This window comes from Scyliorhinus canicula, chromosome 15, assembly GCF_902713615.1.
Source record: "Scyliorhinus canicula chromosome 15, sScyCan1.1, whole genome shotgun sequence".
NCBI classification, from domain to species: Eukaryota; Metazoa; Chordata; class Chondrichthyes; order Carcharhiniformes; family Scyliorhinidae; genus Scyliorhinus; species Scyliorhinus canicula.
The window spans coordinates 37,624,824-37,642,587 of NC_052160.1; the positions used below are offsets into that span (position 1 = coordinate 37,624,824).

A 17,764-nucleotide genomic window follows, 5' to 3' on the forward strand; every position below is an offset into this window, starting at 1 on the left:
AAAACTTTCCCCAACCAGCCTAAATGGTAGCTCCCTCAGCCTATTCTCCTGACCCCTCGCCTGTACCACAAACATCTCGCTTTTTGCCATGTTCAACTTGTAGCCCGAAAACCGGCCAAACTCCCCTAGGATTTCCATAATCCCGTCCATCCCTGCCGCTGGATCTGACACATACAAAAGCAGGTCATCCGCGTAGAGCGAGACCTTGTGTTCTGTCCCCTCCCTGACCATTCCCTTCCATCCCCTTGCCGCTCTTAGAGCAATTGCCAGCGGTTCTATGACCAACGCAAACAGCAGTGGAGAGAGGGGGCATTCCTGTCTTGTCCCGTGGTGTAGTCTAAAATACTCAGATGTCGTCCTGTTCGTCCTTGCACTAGCCTCTGGGGCCTGATATAGCAGTTTAACCCAGTCCACAAAGCCCTCTCCAAACCCAAACCGTCCCAGCACCTCCCATAAATAGTCCCACTCCACCCGGTCAAAAGCCTTTTCGGCGTCCATTGTCACCGCTACCTCCACCTCTCTGCCCTCCGGGGGCATCATAATCACATTGAGTAGCCTTCTTAGATTGGCTACTAGCTGCCTGCCCTTAACAAACCCCGTTTGGTCCTCCACAATCACGTCCGGTACGCAGTCTTCGATTCTGGACGCCAGGATCTTGGCCTCTGTTCATTTTTTGTGTATATCTCAAATGCCACTTGGAAAATTTTCCAATTGTTCGACATGACTGGTGTGTTTTGTGACCAAGCTCAGTTTAGGACTTCAAATGCTTCATTGACCGTGATTAACAAATGTATTGCACACCATAATCAAATGTGCTAGACTCAGCTGTGTTTGGCACAATGTTTTATCAGTACAGTAGTCCCCCGTTATACCGCAGTTCGCGATATACGGCGGGGGGGCTTATGGACCCCAACTATCAGCTTCCCTCTCCGGATCAAAGTGAGCCAGCCGCTGAAATTGACACTGCCGGCTGATTGGAGGGAGAGAGCAGCCGGCAGTGTCAATTTCAGCGGCCGGCTCACTTTGATCCGGAGAGGGAAGCTGCTCTCTCACTGAAACAATCAGCCGGCCGCTGAAATTGACACTGCCGGCTGCTCTCTCCCCCCCAATCCAACTTTTAAGTTTTAATGTTTCTGATTGGAGGGAGAGAGCAGACGGCAGTGTCAACTTCAGCGGCCGGCTGATTGTTTCAGTGAGAGAGCAGCTTCCCTCTCCGGATCAAAGTGAGCTGGCCGCTGAAATTGACACTGCCGGCTGATTGGAGGGAGAGAGCAGAGAACACAGGAGGAGGTCATACGGGCCTCTGCAAGACCAGCATGGTCTCACATCGCCCCTCCCCTCTGTAGCCCTGTATTCTAAAATTAACCCCCATCGTGGATATCCGCGGCTCGGATGCAACGCAGATGGCTGTCTTGGACCCCAACACCCGCGTTATAAAGGGGGACTACTGTATTACTTTTATGCACAGAGTCATTGATTTAGATGGGAGTTAGAAGCCCCCTGTTTGATTCCTTAACATTTAAAAATTTTATATAACAAGAAACCTAATTACTTCTGTGTTACATTGTGTTATTTGTGTGCATATATTGTTACAAGCTTGTATACCCTGAAAGAAAAATACCCATGAGTTGTAATCAGCATGGTTTCATGAAGGGGAAATCATGGCTGCCAAATTTATTAGAATTCTTTTGAGGTGGTAATGATAAGGGTATATGAAGGGGGACCAGTAGATGTAATATGCACGGATGCTGTGTTTAATAAGGTACCAAACAAAGGATTACATAATAAGAGCCCATGGTGTTGGCAGTAGTATATTAGCACGGATAGAGGATTGGCTAATTGATCAAAGACCGAGTTGGGATAAGAGGGACATTTTCGGGATGGCAACCTGTAACTAGTGGAATGCCACAGGAATCTGTGCTGGGGGCACAATTATTCACAATATATAATATAATGACTTGAACGAATGGAATGAATGCACTGTAGCCCAGTTTGCAGATACTCACAAATAGGTGGGAAGACAACTGGTGAGGATAACACAGTTTACAGAGGGATATAGACCGGTTAGGTGAGTGGTTGATTATTTTATTTTTATGTTTTTTTTTAAATGAGGTGTAAGTAATGCACGGAGTTCTGTTGTGTGCCATTGATCCCAGATTACAAGATACATTTAAATGTTGTCTTACCTGTAGTCTTTTTTTTGTTCTTTGTAATCTCTAAATCTAATGTTTAGTATTGACAATATGGGCAGTTAATTGAGAATCTGTTGGATTGTGTAAAGATATCACATATTTAGCGGGTTAACTTACATTACCAAATAAATTTAAATGGAAATTCTGGGAGTCATTGGCAGCCAATAAGGTTGCAGTTGTGGAATTGTAAAAATACCAACGGGAACCACTGAATCAGTATGTTACGGAACCATAAATAGTTTCTAAGAAATTTTCATTTTATTGGTGTCGAAAAATAACTTGATGAGGATAAACAACAAATATGAAAATTATAGCTTAACTTGCTTTGCTAAAAAATCTATTAAAAATTTTTTTGGATTCATAACACCAAGAAATGCTAAATTAATCGGCAATATGGAAAAGTCACCTAATATTCTGCAATAATAAAAAGTCACCTCGGTTGCACTTTCTTGGATAATCTGGTTGGTCACAGGTCCCTTTCATAATGCAATAGAAATTAGAACTGATTCTGTTTTTCATATTTTGTTCAAACTGGTGTAGGTATAAAAATGCACAAGTTGTCACCTCGACCACAAGCAAATTACGTTACTGGGATTTCAGCTTCCTGTTTCACAGTGAGTTGAGGTGTTCAACATTTTTTAGCTTGAAATATAATGAACAGCAAGTTCAACAGTGCTAGATGTTTCATTTTTTTAACATCGTAATTGCATGCAAGAATCCTAAGACTTTTCACACACCGCCTGCTGGGTTTGGATTCTGGGAGTATGCCCATAGGCCATCTCCAGTTTGCACTTTTAAATCTTGCTGTCATATTCTGGAGAGGATCATATGTCAGTTTTTTTTAAGGAAGGCTAATAATTCTGCTGCTGGTTTTAGCAGTGTAAATACAGACAGACTCTCAAATATAGAGTTCCTGGAACTCAGAAGCAAAGCTGTGATGTCTGGGGAATTAATAAGGGTAAATAAGGAAATGGCACAAGTATTGAACACATAGTTTGCATATCTTCACTGCAATACACCGATAACACAAGAAAGGTTACTGCACAAAATAAGAGCTCTTGATGTAAGGGTTAACATATTAGCTGAATATAGAATTGGGTAGCTACAAGGGAGCAGAGAGAAATTGATCATTTTTGGCTTGGCAAGCTATAACCAGAACAGTGCCAAAGTGATAAGTGCTGGAACCTCAACTATTTACAATTTATATTGATGATGTGGGTGAAGGGACCAAAAAGTATGGTTGCTAAATTTGCTGATGACACAAAGATAGGTAGGAAAGTAAATTATGAGGAGGACATCATCTACTAAAGGATTTAGTTAGGTTGAGTGAGTAGACAAAAATAATTGGCAGATGGAGTATAATGTGAAAAAATGTGAACGTGTCCATTTTGGTCGGGAAAACTAGAAAGTGGAATATTATTTAAATGAAGAGAAATTGCCGAAATCTGCAGTGCGTAGGAGCAGAAGTAGGTCATTCGGCCCATCGAGTCTGCCCCGCCATTCAATGAGATCGTGGCTGATCTGATATAATTCTCATATCCACTTTCCCGCCTTATCTCCATAACCCTTGATTTCCCCTGCTGATTAAAAGACTGTCTAAGTCTACCTTGAGCATACCTAACGACCCAGCCTCAAATTCTCTCCGGAAAAGAATTCCACAGATTCACTACCCTCTGGAAGCAGAAATACCTTCTTATCTCTGATTTAAATGGCTCATCCCTTGCTCTGAGATTATGCTCTCTGGTCCGAGACACTCCCACAAGAGGAAACACTCTCTCAGCATCTACCCTGTCAAGTCCCCAGAGAATTCTATGTCTCAATAAGGTTACCTCCCACTCTTCTAAACTCCGATGAGTACAGGCCCAACCTATTCAACTCCGCCTCATAAGAAGATCCCACCATATACCCGGGATCAATGTCGTGAACCTTCTCTGGACTGCCTCCAAAGCCAGTATATGTTTCTTAGATGAGTGGGCCACAACTGTTCACAGTATTCCAGGTGTAATCTAACTAGTGCCTTGCATAGTTTTAGCAGGACTTCCTTGTTTTGTACTCCATTTCCTTTGAAATAAAGGCAAACAATCCATTTGCCTTCCCAATTATTTGCTGAATTTGCACACTAGCTTTTTGTGATTTATGCACGAGGACCCCCAAATCCTTCTGTGCTGATTTTCTGCAGTCTTTCGCCATTTAAATAATATTCAGCTTGTTTATTCTTCATACCAGAAGTGCATAACTTTACGTTTTCCTACATTATATTCCATCTGCCAAGTTTTTTGCCCACTCATCTAACCTGTCTATATCCTTCTATAAACTCTGTGTTATCCTCACCAGTTGTCTTCCCACTTATTTATTTTTTAATTTGGCGTACCCAATTCATTTTTTTCAATTAAGGGGCAACTTAGCGTGGCCAATCCACCTACTCTGCACATCATTGGGTTGTGGGGGCGAAACCCACGCAAACACGAGGAGAATGTGCAAACTCCGCACGGTTCCCACGTACTTTTGAGTATCTGCAAACTTGGCTACAGTGCATTCACTCCATTCGTTCAAGCCATTAATATATATTGTGAATAATTGAGTCCCCAGCACAGATTCCTTTGACATTCCACTAGTTACAGGTTGTCACCCTGAAAATGATCCTCTTACCCCACTCTCTTTGATCAGTTAGCCAATCCATGATAATTTACTACTGCCAACACCCATTGGCTCTTATTATGTAGACTTTTGTTTGGTACCTTATCGAACACCGAGTCCAAGTATATTACATCTGCTGGTTTCCCTTCCTATACCATTATTGTTATCACCTCAAAGAATTCTAATACATTTATCAGGCTTGATTTCCCCTTCATGAAACCATGCTGATTTTACTTGATTATATTATGCATTTCGAAATGCTCCGCTGTTACGATCTTTACATTTTTTGTTTACATAGAATTTACAGTGCGGAAGGGGGCCATTCGGCCCATCAAGTCTGCACCGGCTCCTGGAAAGAGCACCCTACCCAAGGTTAACACCTCCACCCTATCCCCATAACCTATTAACCCCACCCAACACTAAGGGCAATTTTGGACACTAGGGGCAATTTATCATGGCCAATTCACCTAACCTGCACATCTTTGGACTGTGGGAGGAAACCGGAGCACCCGGAGGAAACCCACGCACACACGGGGAGGATGTGCAGACTCCGCACAGACAGTGACCCAAGCTGGAATCGAACCTGGGACCCTGGCGCTGTGAAGCGATTGTGCTATCCACAATGCTACCATGCTGCCCCTTTTAATATTTTCCCAATGACAGAAGTTAAGCTAACTGGCTATAGTTTCTTGTTTTTAAAAAAAGGGCATTGGCAGTTTCCCACCTGCTGGGACTTTTCCAGAATTTAAGGATTCTGGGAAGATCACTACCAGTGCACCCACTATCTCTGTAGCTACTTCCTGCAACCCATCAGGTCCAGGGGACTTATCGACATTTAGCTCCATTAGTTTCCCCAGTACTTCTACCCTAGTGATTGTTGTATTTATTTTCTCCCTGCCAAGCCCTAGATTAATTATTTTTGGAATGTTATTAGTGTCTTCCACCGTGAAGACTGATGCAAAGTAATTGTTCAACTCCTCTGATATTTCCTGGTTCTTCATTATTATTTCCCCAATCTCATTATCCAAGGAGCCTATGTTTAATTTGAACTGTCTTCCTTTTTATATATTTAAAGAAAGTATCGCTGTCCATTTTTATAATACTTGCTAGTTTACCCTCCTAATTTATCTTCTCTATCTATATTATTTTTTGGTCATATTTTGTTGGCTTTTAAAGCTTTCTAAAACCGCTTGTTTACCACTAATGGTTGCCAAATTGTACGGCTTTCCTTTCGGTTTAATACTGCCGGGATGGCACGGTGATTAGTACTGCTGCCTCACAGCACCAGGGACCCGGGTTCGATTCCAACTGTTGGTGACTGTGTCTGTGGAGTTTGCACATTCTCCCTGTGTCTGCGTGGGTTTCCTCCGGGTTCTTTGGTTTCCTCACACAGTCCAAAGGTGCAGGTTAGTTGAATTGGATATTCTAAATTGCCCCTTTGTGTCCAAAACGTTAGGTACAATTACGGGGGAGTGGGCCTAGGTAGGTTGCTCTTTCAGAGGGTCGTTGCAGACTTGATGGCCCAATGGCCTACTTCTGCACTGTAGGGATTTTATGATAATACTATCCTTCACTTCCTTGGTTAACCATGGTTGATGTATCCCCTTCCTAGAATCCTTCTTCCTCACTGCGTTATATCTTTATGGTGAGTCACAAACTTAAAAAAAATAAATTTAGAGTACCCAATTAATTTTAGCGTGTTCGATCCACCTACCTTGCACATCTTTTGGGTTGTGGGGGCGAAACCATGCAAACACGGGGAGAATGTGCAAACTCCACACGGACAGTGACCCAGAGCGGGATTGAACCTGGGACCTCGGCGCCGTGAGACTGCAGTGCTACCACTGCCCCACCGTGCTGCCCACAAACTATTTTTATAAGCATCTGCCATTACTGATCAACCATCTTTCCTGACTCCTTTCACAGTCCACTCCAACCAACGCTTGTTCCTTTATAATTACCCTTATTTAAATTTAGTAGAGTCTGACCCAAGTTTCTCACTCTCAAATTGAATGCTACATTCTACCATGTTATGGCCACCTCTTCCTCGTGGATCTTTTACTCTGAGATTGTTTATTAAACCTGCCTCATTATAGTTGAGCATATTTTCCTTTGCTGAAAGAGACTAGAACTAGGGGACACCATTTGAAAATACGGGGTTTCCCATTTAAGATGAGTTGCTTTTCCTTGAGTGGTCGTTAGTCTGTGGAACACCCTTCCCCAATGAGCAGTGGATGCAGGGTTATGGAGTATTTTTAAGGCTGAGTTGGTCAGATTCTTGATTGTAAAGGGAGTCAAAGGGTATGGAGGTCGACAGGAAAGTGGAGTTTGAGTCCACAATCAAATCAGCCATGATCTTATTGAATGGTAAAACAAGCTCAGGGAGCTGGATAGCCTTCTCCCTCTTTCGTATGTAAGCCTTGATAAATTTTAGAATTGATATTAACATTTTATTGTTCAATTTATTTTCAATTTTGATTACTCCAGTATTTTGCTAATTGGCACAATTGTCTTTTTCCAATTTGCTTAGATTATTGACTGACTCAATGGAGCAGTAAGAGCTGTTATTTTTATGATTTAGTATCTACTATTCTTTACAGAGAGTTCTGATCAAGTGAAAGAAAGATGCATGTCAGAAACCAGGAAGGAGATGAAAGCTGTATGATGGGGGAAAATTGATTAGAAGAATTAACTGGGAAAGTGTAGTTAAAAGTGAGCAACTACTTGAAAATAAGAAAAGGAGAGACATGTATATTCACAAAGAAACTAATGTTGCTGTTATCCTTCTTTCAATTAAAGGAAAGGCGTAGCAGGAAAGTGAGGAGAGATGAAAGCAATTCAAAATATACGAGAAAGAAAAGAAGAATCACAGAAAGATATGCAGAGAAAGCTGAAACCAGGTAGTGCAGTTTTCAGCCTGTTGCTGCCAAGCCACTATTCCAAATTGATATTATAAGCTTAAACTGTTGAAACAATGGCTGGAGTAACTGCTGACGTTACAGAATGTGAGCAGAAGTAAATATGAAATGGAGCAACAAAGAGAAGATCTTATCCTGCTGGCTGGTGAGGTGCAATGTTGAGTATAGCAGTGAAGCCTTTGAGCCAGACTGCCCTGGCTGTAGGAGGATGACTCCTGCCAAATGTTAGCCATTGCAGAGAACTATTCAGTTTCCTTTTTTCAACAAGGAAGTGAGCTATGATCCGTAATCCCGTATTCCAAAATAGTTTGTTTCTTGCTTTTTGTCCCATTGCAACTTCTGTAGATACCCTGACCCACTTCAACCTGCATTGCGATGAAGGAAGAAAAACTGATGTAGAATTAAGACGAGGAAACTTGTCAGTTAGAATTTTAAAAATGGAAGGTACATTATTTAGCATTGCAACTGATGGTGCAAAGTTTCAAATCAGACCTGTCTTTTCTCTTTCAGATCTGGACCAATGTGTTGTATATCTTTGCAACATCAATTTATTTTAACGTAAAATTTTTCCTTGTTAAAATTGAAATTATATTGTATATATATTTCTGTAGAACAAATGCAGCAGGTGGGGGAGAGAAACAAAAGCTGTGTGTTTAATGCGTATTCTTTATGAATGTTTCCCTGTAGAATGGAATGAAAAAGTTAACTGTCCCCACGACAGCAATTTACATTAATATGCCATTGCTGTTTTCACAAAAAAGTTCAAAGTACTTCACAGCAAAGAAATGAGCGAGGAGATGGATACTGGGCCCCGATTCGTTCCAGCTATCTTTGTCCTTCATCACAATATTTATTTCCATAATATATGTTTCATGCCAAGGAGTAGTTATTAGCCAGAGAATAGGAATGGTTCATTGATTTAAGAAGAATTGACCATGGCATAGTTCATTGGAACCACAGATTTTCCTTTGCTTTCTTTATTCCCTCTCTACCCCTGCCTGATTTAAAAAAAAAAACATTGTTAACAATGCGGGAAAGCTAGAAATTCTTCAACTCCGAAGGAGGAAAATAGACTGGAGACTGAGTGTGTGAAGAGGCTTTAACCAGAATAACAAATGTCCAGACGCATGTTGGCACATGCAAGTTGAGAAAAGATATGACTCCGCTCTTGGGCACAACTTGATATGAAGAATTACAAATATATAGGATTTTGTTTTTTGTCCATTGATGTGTTGGTAGAATGATCTGTTGGGAGGCCTGCAGAATTGCCATTTGGGAATTTCATTTTACTCCTGTTTCCCATCCGACACCACATGTCAGTCTGTGTCTCTGACCAGCTCTATCCATTTAAATCATCATCTTTATGCTGGAATTTTCAGTAATGTTGAAGTTAAGGACAGCAAATCTTGGGTGCATGTAGTCAAAAATAAACTTAAGATAGGGAGGGATATACAGAAGATTATTTTTCACAATATGGCTTGGGCCATGCATCAAGCTGTTACATAATATTCTAAAAATCACTGTTTTTAAAAATTGCCTCTCATGTTATAATGTTTAGGCTCAGTGGTTTTAAAATAATATTGTAGATTTGTTTGCTCCAAAGTTATAGTGCACAATTTGCAATGTTGACCTGGCACAAATTAATCTACATAGACACATGCCAGATCAAATCCTATTTCTTATCCAGGTATAACTTTTATCTTCACTTTATTTCAAAAGGGAAAGCTTTGCTTGATCAACCTTGTTCAACACTTAGTCTAATCTTTCTGTTACTTCTTCAATGGTGATGGAGCAGATGTTTAGATATCCAAAAGATCTTTGATAGGGAATAGACTGGTGGATAAGGTCAGGACATGCAGAATGAGGCACAAGTAGCAGAATGAATAGCTAGTTGGCTGCAAGGCAGAAAACAGTAATGGTAAAAGATAACTATTCAACTTGAAAAGGGTGGGAAGTGGGAGCCCAGAAGAATTAGTGTTGAAACCACTATTTAAAATTTGTATTACCTTTGCAATCATAAAGAAAATCTTTCACATTCTCCCGTATCTGCTTGGGCCTCATCCCCACAACCCAAAGGTGTGCAGGGTAGGTGGATTGGCCATGCTAAATTGCCCCTTTTTATATTCATATATTATATTAAAAAAAAAAGAAAATTTCTAAATTTTCAGATGCAACCAAATTGGGGTGGAAAATGGGCAAATGAACGATTGACGAATGAATTCAAGCTTGGATCAGTGTGAGGCATATAAGAGCATAGGAGCCAAGAAGTCATGGTAAGTCTTTCGTGAAGCTCTTGTTTGACCTCCATTGAGGTTTTCTGTTGAATCCTGAGCACCACACTGAGAAAGATATGAAGGCATAAGTGAGCGTAGAAGAAAGAAATTACAAGAATGGTTCCAGCGATAAGGGACTTAAGTTGCATGGATAGTTTGGAGAAGTTAGGATTCTTTTCCTCAAAAGAAAGGAAAGTTGAGAAATAATTTGATGCAGATGCTCAAAATTGAGGTGTCTGGATAGACCTATTGACAAAAGGGTTAAGAACCAGCGGACACTGATTTAAGGCAATTGCTAAAAGAACTAAGGGTGGCTCTAGGAAAAGATTTTTTATACAGCCAGTGATTAGGATCTGAAATTCATGTCCTGAGTGTGTGGTGGAGGCAGATTCAATCGTGGCTTTCAAAAGAGAATTGGATGATTATCTGCAGAGAAGGGTTGCAGGAAAAGGGTGGGCAAGTGGGACATCTGAGCTGCTCTCGCAGACATGATGGGCTGATTAATCTCTTTCTCTGCTGTAACCATTATGATTCTATTACATTTTGGTAAGAATGATGAGGTCATGTTATCTGGCAAACCAGAATCTAAATGGGGTAGAGGAACAAAGGGATCTGGTAATAGAAGTGGAATGGAAGGATTGTGTTAATGTTATCAGACTAGTAAGCAAACAGCCTGGACGTGGAGGATCACTGCTATAGGTGGAATTTAAATTCAATTAATTAAGAAAATCTGGAATAAAAAGCTAGGACCATACATGATATACTGAAATTCCTGCATTTTTGTTTTTAAAAAAAAAACATGTCCTTTAGGAAAGGCAATCTGCAGTTCTTGCTCGAGCTGAGCCTGCATGTGACTCCAGACCCACAGCAATGTGACTGACTCTTAAATGCTGTCTGAAATTTCCTGCAAAACCCTCCAGTTGTGTTGAACCACAAGAAAAAAATTGAAGACAGACCATCTCGCAACGGCCTAGGCATTGGAAATGACAAAGGCACACCGTGCTCAGTCATCCCTGCTCAGTCCTTTTCACTAACAACTTGGGATTTGTGCCAAAATTGAGACAGCTGGCCCAATTGAGTCCGGTGACAGCCTGACATGGTCAAACTCGCTAAATCATATCTTCAATGTCTCAGACTCCTCCATCATTGTAACTGAGCATGTACTATCATACCAACAGAACAGGCACAATGAAAAGATGGCACAATGGTATATAGTCAGCAGGAGTGGCAGTGGAAATTCTCACCATTAACGTTTGTTATGATCTCAGTTGATGCCCTGGAAGTTCTTTCCATGAACGTTTGTTACGATCCCTGTGGATGTTATAACTGGATGGAAGATTCCAGAATGGAACCCTGGCTCAAAAGCAACGTACTATTATATTTGTTTGAATAAAACATGGAGGAACAGAGTCACAGGACCACCAATTAATTTTTCCAAGCAAAAAAAATTATTGAACATGAAAAAATTGGATTATGATGCAATATGTCGTTGTTCTCTCCCCTCCCTCTTTTAGCTTAACAATTACACTCTGATTTTAGGATTGACACTGATTATAAAGTGCACCTTAATTAAAAATGGTCCCATTAACAGAAAATCTTTTTTTTTTTTAAATCATTTTTATTGAGATTTTCAGGGGTTGCTGCTGCTGCTGGCTTATTTTCCTACCGTTCTGCCAGGAAGTCCAGGAAAGGCAGCCACCGCCTAAAGAACCCCTGTACTGATCCCCTCAGGGCAAATTTCACCTTCTCCAATTTGATGAACCCCGCCATATCATTGATCCAGGCCTCCACGCTTGGGGGCCTCGCATCCTTCCATTGAAGCAAGATCCTCCGCCGGACTACTAGGGACGCAAAGGCCAGAACACCGGCCTCTTTCGCCTCCTGCATTCCCGGCTCCACTGCAACCCCAAAAATTGCGAGTCCCCAGCCTGGCTTGACTCTGGATCCTACCACCCTCGACACCGTCCTTGCTACCCCCTTCCAAAACTCCCCCAGCGCTGGGCATGCCAGAACATATGGGCGTGGTTCGCCGGGCTCCCCGAGCACCTAGCACACCTGTCTTCGCCCCCGAAAAACCTACTCATCCTCTTCCTAGTCATGTGGGCCCTGTGCAGCACCTTGAACTGTATGAGGCTAAGCCTCGCACAGGAAGAGGAGGAATTCACTCTTTCCAGGGCATCCGCCCACGTCTCCTCCTCAATCTCCTCTCTCAGCTCCTCCTCCCATTTACCCTTCAGTTCCTCCACCGAGGCCTCATCCACCTCCTGCATGACCAACAGGGGGCCCAGCAGGTCTGCATACATTTTGTAAAATTCGACCGGAAACCCATCCGGCCCCGGCGCCTTCCCAGACTGCATGCTGCCTATCCCTTTGACCAGCTCCTCCAGCTCAATCTGTGCCCCCAGCCCCTCCACCTGGCCCTCCTCCACCTTCGGAAATATCACCCTATCCAAAAAGAGCCCCCCCCCCCCCCCCCCCCCCCCCCCAAACTGGTGGCTCGGACCGGCACAATCCCCCATAAAAGTCCCTGAAGACCCCATTAATGTCCACCCCCCTTCGCACCACATTGCCTCCCCTATCCGTCACTCCACCAATCTCCCTAGCCACGTCTCGCTTACGTAGCTGATGCGCCAGCATCCTACTCGCCTTCTCCCCATATTCGTACACCGCTCCCTGTGCCATCCTCCACTGAGCTTCCGCCTTTCCGGTGGGCAGCAAGTCGAACTTGGCCTGAAGGTTACGTCGCTCCCCCAACAGTCCCTCCTCCGGAGCTTCCGCGTATCTCCTGTCCACCCTCACCATCTCCCCTACCAACCTCTCCCTCTCTCTTTGCTCACCCCCTCCCTATGGGCTCGGATGGAAATCAACTCCCCTCTAATCACCGCCTTCAATGCCTCCCAAACCGTCACCACCCGGACTATCCCCATTATCATTGGCCTCTAAGTACCTCTTGATACACCCCCGAACCCGCCCGCCCACCTTCTCATCCGCCAGCAGTTCCACCTCCAGGCGCCAGAGCGGGCGCTAGTCCCTCTCCTCCCCCAGCTCAAGGTCTACCCAGTGCGGGGCATGGTCTGAATTGGCAATGGCCGAATACTCGGCATCCTTCACCCTCGAAATCAGCCCCCTGCTCATAATAAAAAAATCGATCCGGGTGTAGGCTTTATGCACGTGGGAAAAAAATGAATACTCCCTGGCCCTCGGCCTCGCGAACCTCCAAGGATCCACCCCTCCCATCTGGTCCATAAACCCCCTCAACACCTTAGCCGCCGCGGGCCTCCTGCCTGTCCTGGACATGGATCGATCCAATGGGGGATCCAGCACTGTGTTAAAGCCCCCCGCCCCCCCCAAAAAGTATCAGGCCCCCCATCTCTAGATCCGGAATGCGGCCCAGCATGCGCCGCATAAAACCCGCATCGTCCCAATTTGGGGCATAGACATTCACCAGCACCACCTGCTCCCCTTGCAACTTGCCGCTCACCGTCACATACCTCCCTCCACTGTCAGCCACCACCGTTGACACCTCAAACGACACCCTTTTTCCCACCAGAATTGCCACACCCCGATTTTTTGCATCCAGCCCTGAATGAAATACCTGGCCTACCCAGCCCTTCCTCAGTCTAACCTGGTCCGCCACCTTCAGGTGCGTCTCCTGGAGCATAGCCACGTCCGCCTTCAGCCCCTTCAGGTGCGTAAACACCCGGGCCCGTTTAACCGGCCCATTCAGCCCCCTCACATTCCAAGTTATCAGCCGGAGCAGAGGGCTCCCTGCCCCCCTCCCCTGCCGACTAGCCATAACCCGTCCCCTGCCCGCCCCAGGCCAGCGCCCCCCGCTCGGCCCGTTCCCCACGGCGGCAAAACCCCATCCCGGCCCCCCCCTGCATACTCCAGCTCCTTCCTGGCCATTTCCCCCCCCCCCCCCCCCCCCCCACACACACACACACACACACACACACACACGGCTAGGACCTCTCAGCCGCGTTACTCCCTCCGTAGCATTCCCGTGAGCCAGCTAACTTCTGCTGACCCCGGCGACTCCCGCCACACCTCTGACCCCCCCAACGTGGGGCTACTCCTCCTCCCCCAGACCCATCAGCAGACCCTCCTCCTCTCCCGCTGTCGAGCGGGAAAGAAGCCCATGCTTCTCAGCTCCGACCCAGCCCCATCCATCCTCAGCGTGGGAAACAGAAGAAAAGCCCGCGCTTTCCTTCTGCCCGACACCGCCGACGCAAAAAGACAGCACCCCCCCCCCCAAGAACCAACACACAACCAGCTTAAAACAGCATAAAACAACATGAAACAGAGACCCGTCCCACCAAAAGTTAACAGTTATTTACAAACCCCTGACCCTCAGTCAGAGTCCAACTTCTCGGCCTGCACAAAGGCCCACGCCTCCTCTGGGGACTCAAAATAAAAGTGCCGGTCCTTGAAAGTGACCCACAGACGCGCCGGCTGTAACATGCCAAACTTCACACTCTTTCTGTGGAGCACCGCCATCGTCCAGTTGTACCCGGCCCTCCGCTTAGCCATCTCCGCACTCCAGTCCTGGTAGATCTGCACTACCGTGTTCTCCCACTTGCTGCTCCGCTCCTTCTTGGCCTACCTAAGCACGCACTCTCGGTCAGCGAACCGGTGGAACCGCAGCAGCACCGCCTGTGGTGGCTCATTCGGCTAGGGCCTCCTGGCCAGTATTCTGTGGGCCCCCTCCAGCTCCAGGGGCCCCTGGAAGGACCCAGCTCCCATCAGCGAGTTCAACAAAACGACCACATAGGCCCCCAGGTCTAACCCCTCCAGCCCCTCCGTGAGGCAGGGATCCGCAAATTTTTCCACCTCGACCGGTTCTCCATCTCCTCGAACCGCTCCTGCCACTTCTTGTGGAGCGCCTCATGCAACTCCACCTTTACCGCGAGGGCCACGGCCTCATCCTCTCTTTCGGAGGCTTGTTGTCGGAGCTCCCGGATCTCCACCCCCTGGGCTGCCTGCGTCGCCAGCAGCTTGTCTGCATTCGTCTTCAGCGAGTCTAGCAGCTCCACTTTTAGTTCCTGAAAACATCGCTGGAGAGTCTCCTGCTGCACCTGGGCCCACTGCCTCGAGGCCTCCGCCGGCCGCCATCTTGATTCTCTTCCACCGCTTTTTCTTAGGCGCTGCCACCGCTATTATGCTGGCCCCACTCCTGGTCAAGACCACTGTGGATCCGCTGCAGACACCTTCCCACGTCTGGAACTGTCGAGCAAGTACCGCTGGGGGCCCTTAAAAGAGCCCAAACGTCCGTTCCTGGCGGGAGCTGCCGAACGTGCGTCTTAGCTCCGCATAGCCGCAACCGGAAGTCTCCACAAAATCTCTTTTAAGCACACAGGATGACTGTGGGCAAATACACCCTCCACTCTAAACCCCAAAGGAATGTTTGTAGGATGTGTCCTCAGAATCCCCCAAGATTATTGTCATGTGAATTTTCAAACTCCACACACAACACGTTTTAAAGTTTATCTCAATTATGCTTTCCCTTAATGGTTTGCATTCTGAAATCCAATCCAGGTTTTCCAAATGACGCTTAGAAACACAGCTTCCACTCTATTTTTAGCAGCGAATCTAGTCCACGATTTTACACCAACCCCATAAGGATTTCTTTGTCCTGGAGCGGCACTATGGTGCAGCAGTTAGCGCTGCTCTTTCACCCCGCAGAGGACCCAGGTAGATCCTAGCCCTGAGCCACTGTCCGTGTTGAACTCTCAAGTTCTCCCCGTATCTGCGTGGATCTCACCCCTACAACCCAAAAAGCTGTGCAGGGTAGGTGGATTAGCCATGCTAAATGGCCCATTAATTGGAAAAAAGAGCAATTGAATACTCTAAATTTATTCCAATAAATAATTTCTTTGTCTTGACTGTTGCGCAAACTGCTCACAATTGCTTTACTGTATAAAAATGGCATCAGGCGTTTGATATAACTTTGAAGGCTGCTGTCCCATTTAAATTTGGTTACTGCAGTTGTCTCTAACTCCGGACACTTTGTTTACTCTTTGTTAAATTCTTCTGGTCTCTGTTCACTTAACGTCAGTCGCCTTTTCTTTCAATTTAGAGTATCCAATTCATTTATTTTCCAATTAAGGGGCAATCCACCTACCCTGCACATCTTTGGGTTGTGGGGGGTGAGACCCACGCATACACTGGGAGAATGTGCAAACTCCACACAGGCAGTGACCTGGGGCTGAGATCGGACCTGGGTCCTCGGTGCCGTGAGGCAGCAGTGCTAACCACTGCGCCTCCGAGATGCCAGTCGTTTTAAACATTCTTTCCGTCCAAATTTCTTGATTATCTGGACTGTAACATGTACTTTCGGAAGATTGTCTTTTTGCAGCTCCCGTCCTGTCCAGTCTTTTTTTTGGCAGAGTAGAGAGATGTTCACTTTCCGAGTTCCTGTCTAACTGTCAACAATTTCAGCCAAAGCTAAAACTTGAAAGCCTTTTGAATCCTTACAAACACCTCCAGTTTCTAAGCATTCTCTGCTCGTTCCCTCTCTTCTTCACCTCCTAACGCTCTCTGCGCACAATAGCATCACAGTTGGCATTTAAACCAACCTCCACAGATACATACACATATTCTTGCTGGACATATACATTTTGGTACCTGGGTGGGGAAGGGGAAGGTGTCGGATATCTACCAGGAGCTGTTGGAGGTGGAGGAAACCCCGCTGGAGGAGCTTAAGGGCAAGTGGGAGGACAAGCTAGGAGGAGAGTTAGAGGTGGGCCTATGGGCGGATGCCCTAAGCAGGGTCAATTCCTCCTCATCATGTGCCAGGCTTAGCCTAATACAATTTAAGGTGGTCCAACGGGAACACATGGCGGCGAGGATGAGCAAGTTTTTTGGGCTAGAAGATAGATGTGCGAGGTGCGCGGGAACCTCAGCAAACCATGTCCGCGTGTTCTGGGCATGCCCGAAGCTCAGAGGGTTTTGGCAGGGGTTTGCGAAGGCAATATCCATGGTGCTAGAAACACGGGTGGTGCCGAGTCCAGAGGTAGCGATCTTTGGGGTGTCAGATGATCCGGGAGTTCAGGAAGCGAAAGAGGCCGACGTTCTGGCCTTTGCCTCCCTGTAGCCCGGAGACGGATCCTTTTGATGTGGAGGGACCCGAAGCCCCCGAGTGTAGAGATCTGGGTTAGTGACATGGCTGGGTTTCTCAGTCTTGAGAAAATAAAGTTTGCCTTAAGAGGGTCAATGTTGGTGTTCTCTCGGAGGTGGCAGCCATTAGTCGACTTTCTCGGGGAAAATTAAAATGTCGGCAGAAGTAACACTCTGAGGGGGGGGCGGCGGGTGGATAGGTGTTAGATGGTTGAGGTGTGTGAAGATAGGGTTGGGTGGGGAAATGTTTATTTTACCATGTTAATGTTATTATTTTTGTTATTGTTATAACATTTTGCAGATGCCTTAATAAAAATAGTAAAAAAAAAAAATGAGGTGCCAACTTGGTGAAGCTACAATTCAGGACTCAATGCATGTTAAATACCAGAAACAGAATGTAATGGACAGAACAAAACTACCCCACAGCCAACGATCAGAAAGCTATGTGGTTCTCCCAAATCCAGTCATGGTGGTGGATAATTAAAGAACCAGAGGAGGAGGTTCCACACACATACCCATCCTCAGTAATGGGGCCAGGGGAGGGGAGAGGGGGGGGGCAGGACATCAGTGCAAAAGGCAAAGTTGAAGCATTTGTAACCATTCTCTGCTAGAAGTGCCAAGTGAATCA

The 17,764-nt window shown here is 45.5% G+C and overlaps 1 protein-coding gene across 3 annotated transcripts in view; it reads left to right on the forward strand.

Annotated features, from left to right (window-relative positions):
- unkl (unk like zinc finger) overlaps positions 1–17,764 on the forward strand; it is a 171,989-nt gene that overhangs the window by 38,616 nt on the left and 115,609 nt on the right. Inside the window, exon 2 of one of the 3 annotated variants that reach the window (XM_038820637.1) lies at positions 7,629–7,729. The exons of the other annotated variants lie outside the window; for them this stretch is intronic. The gene's annotated coding sequence lies outside the window, so the exon portion shown is untranslated. The remainder of the gene's footprint in view (positions 1–7,628; positions 7,730–17,764) is intronic. 3 annotated transcript variants of the gene reach the window in all.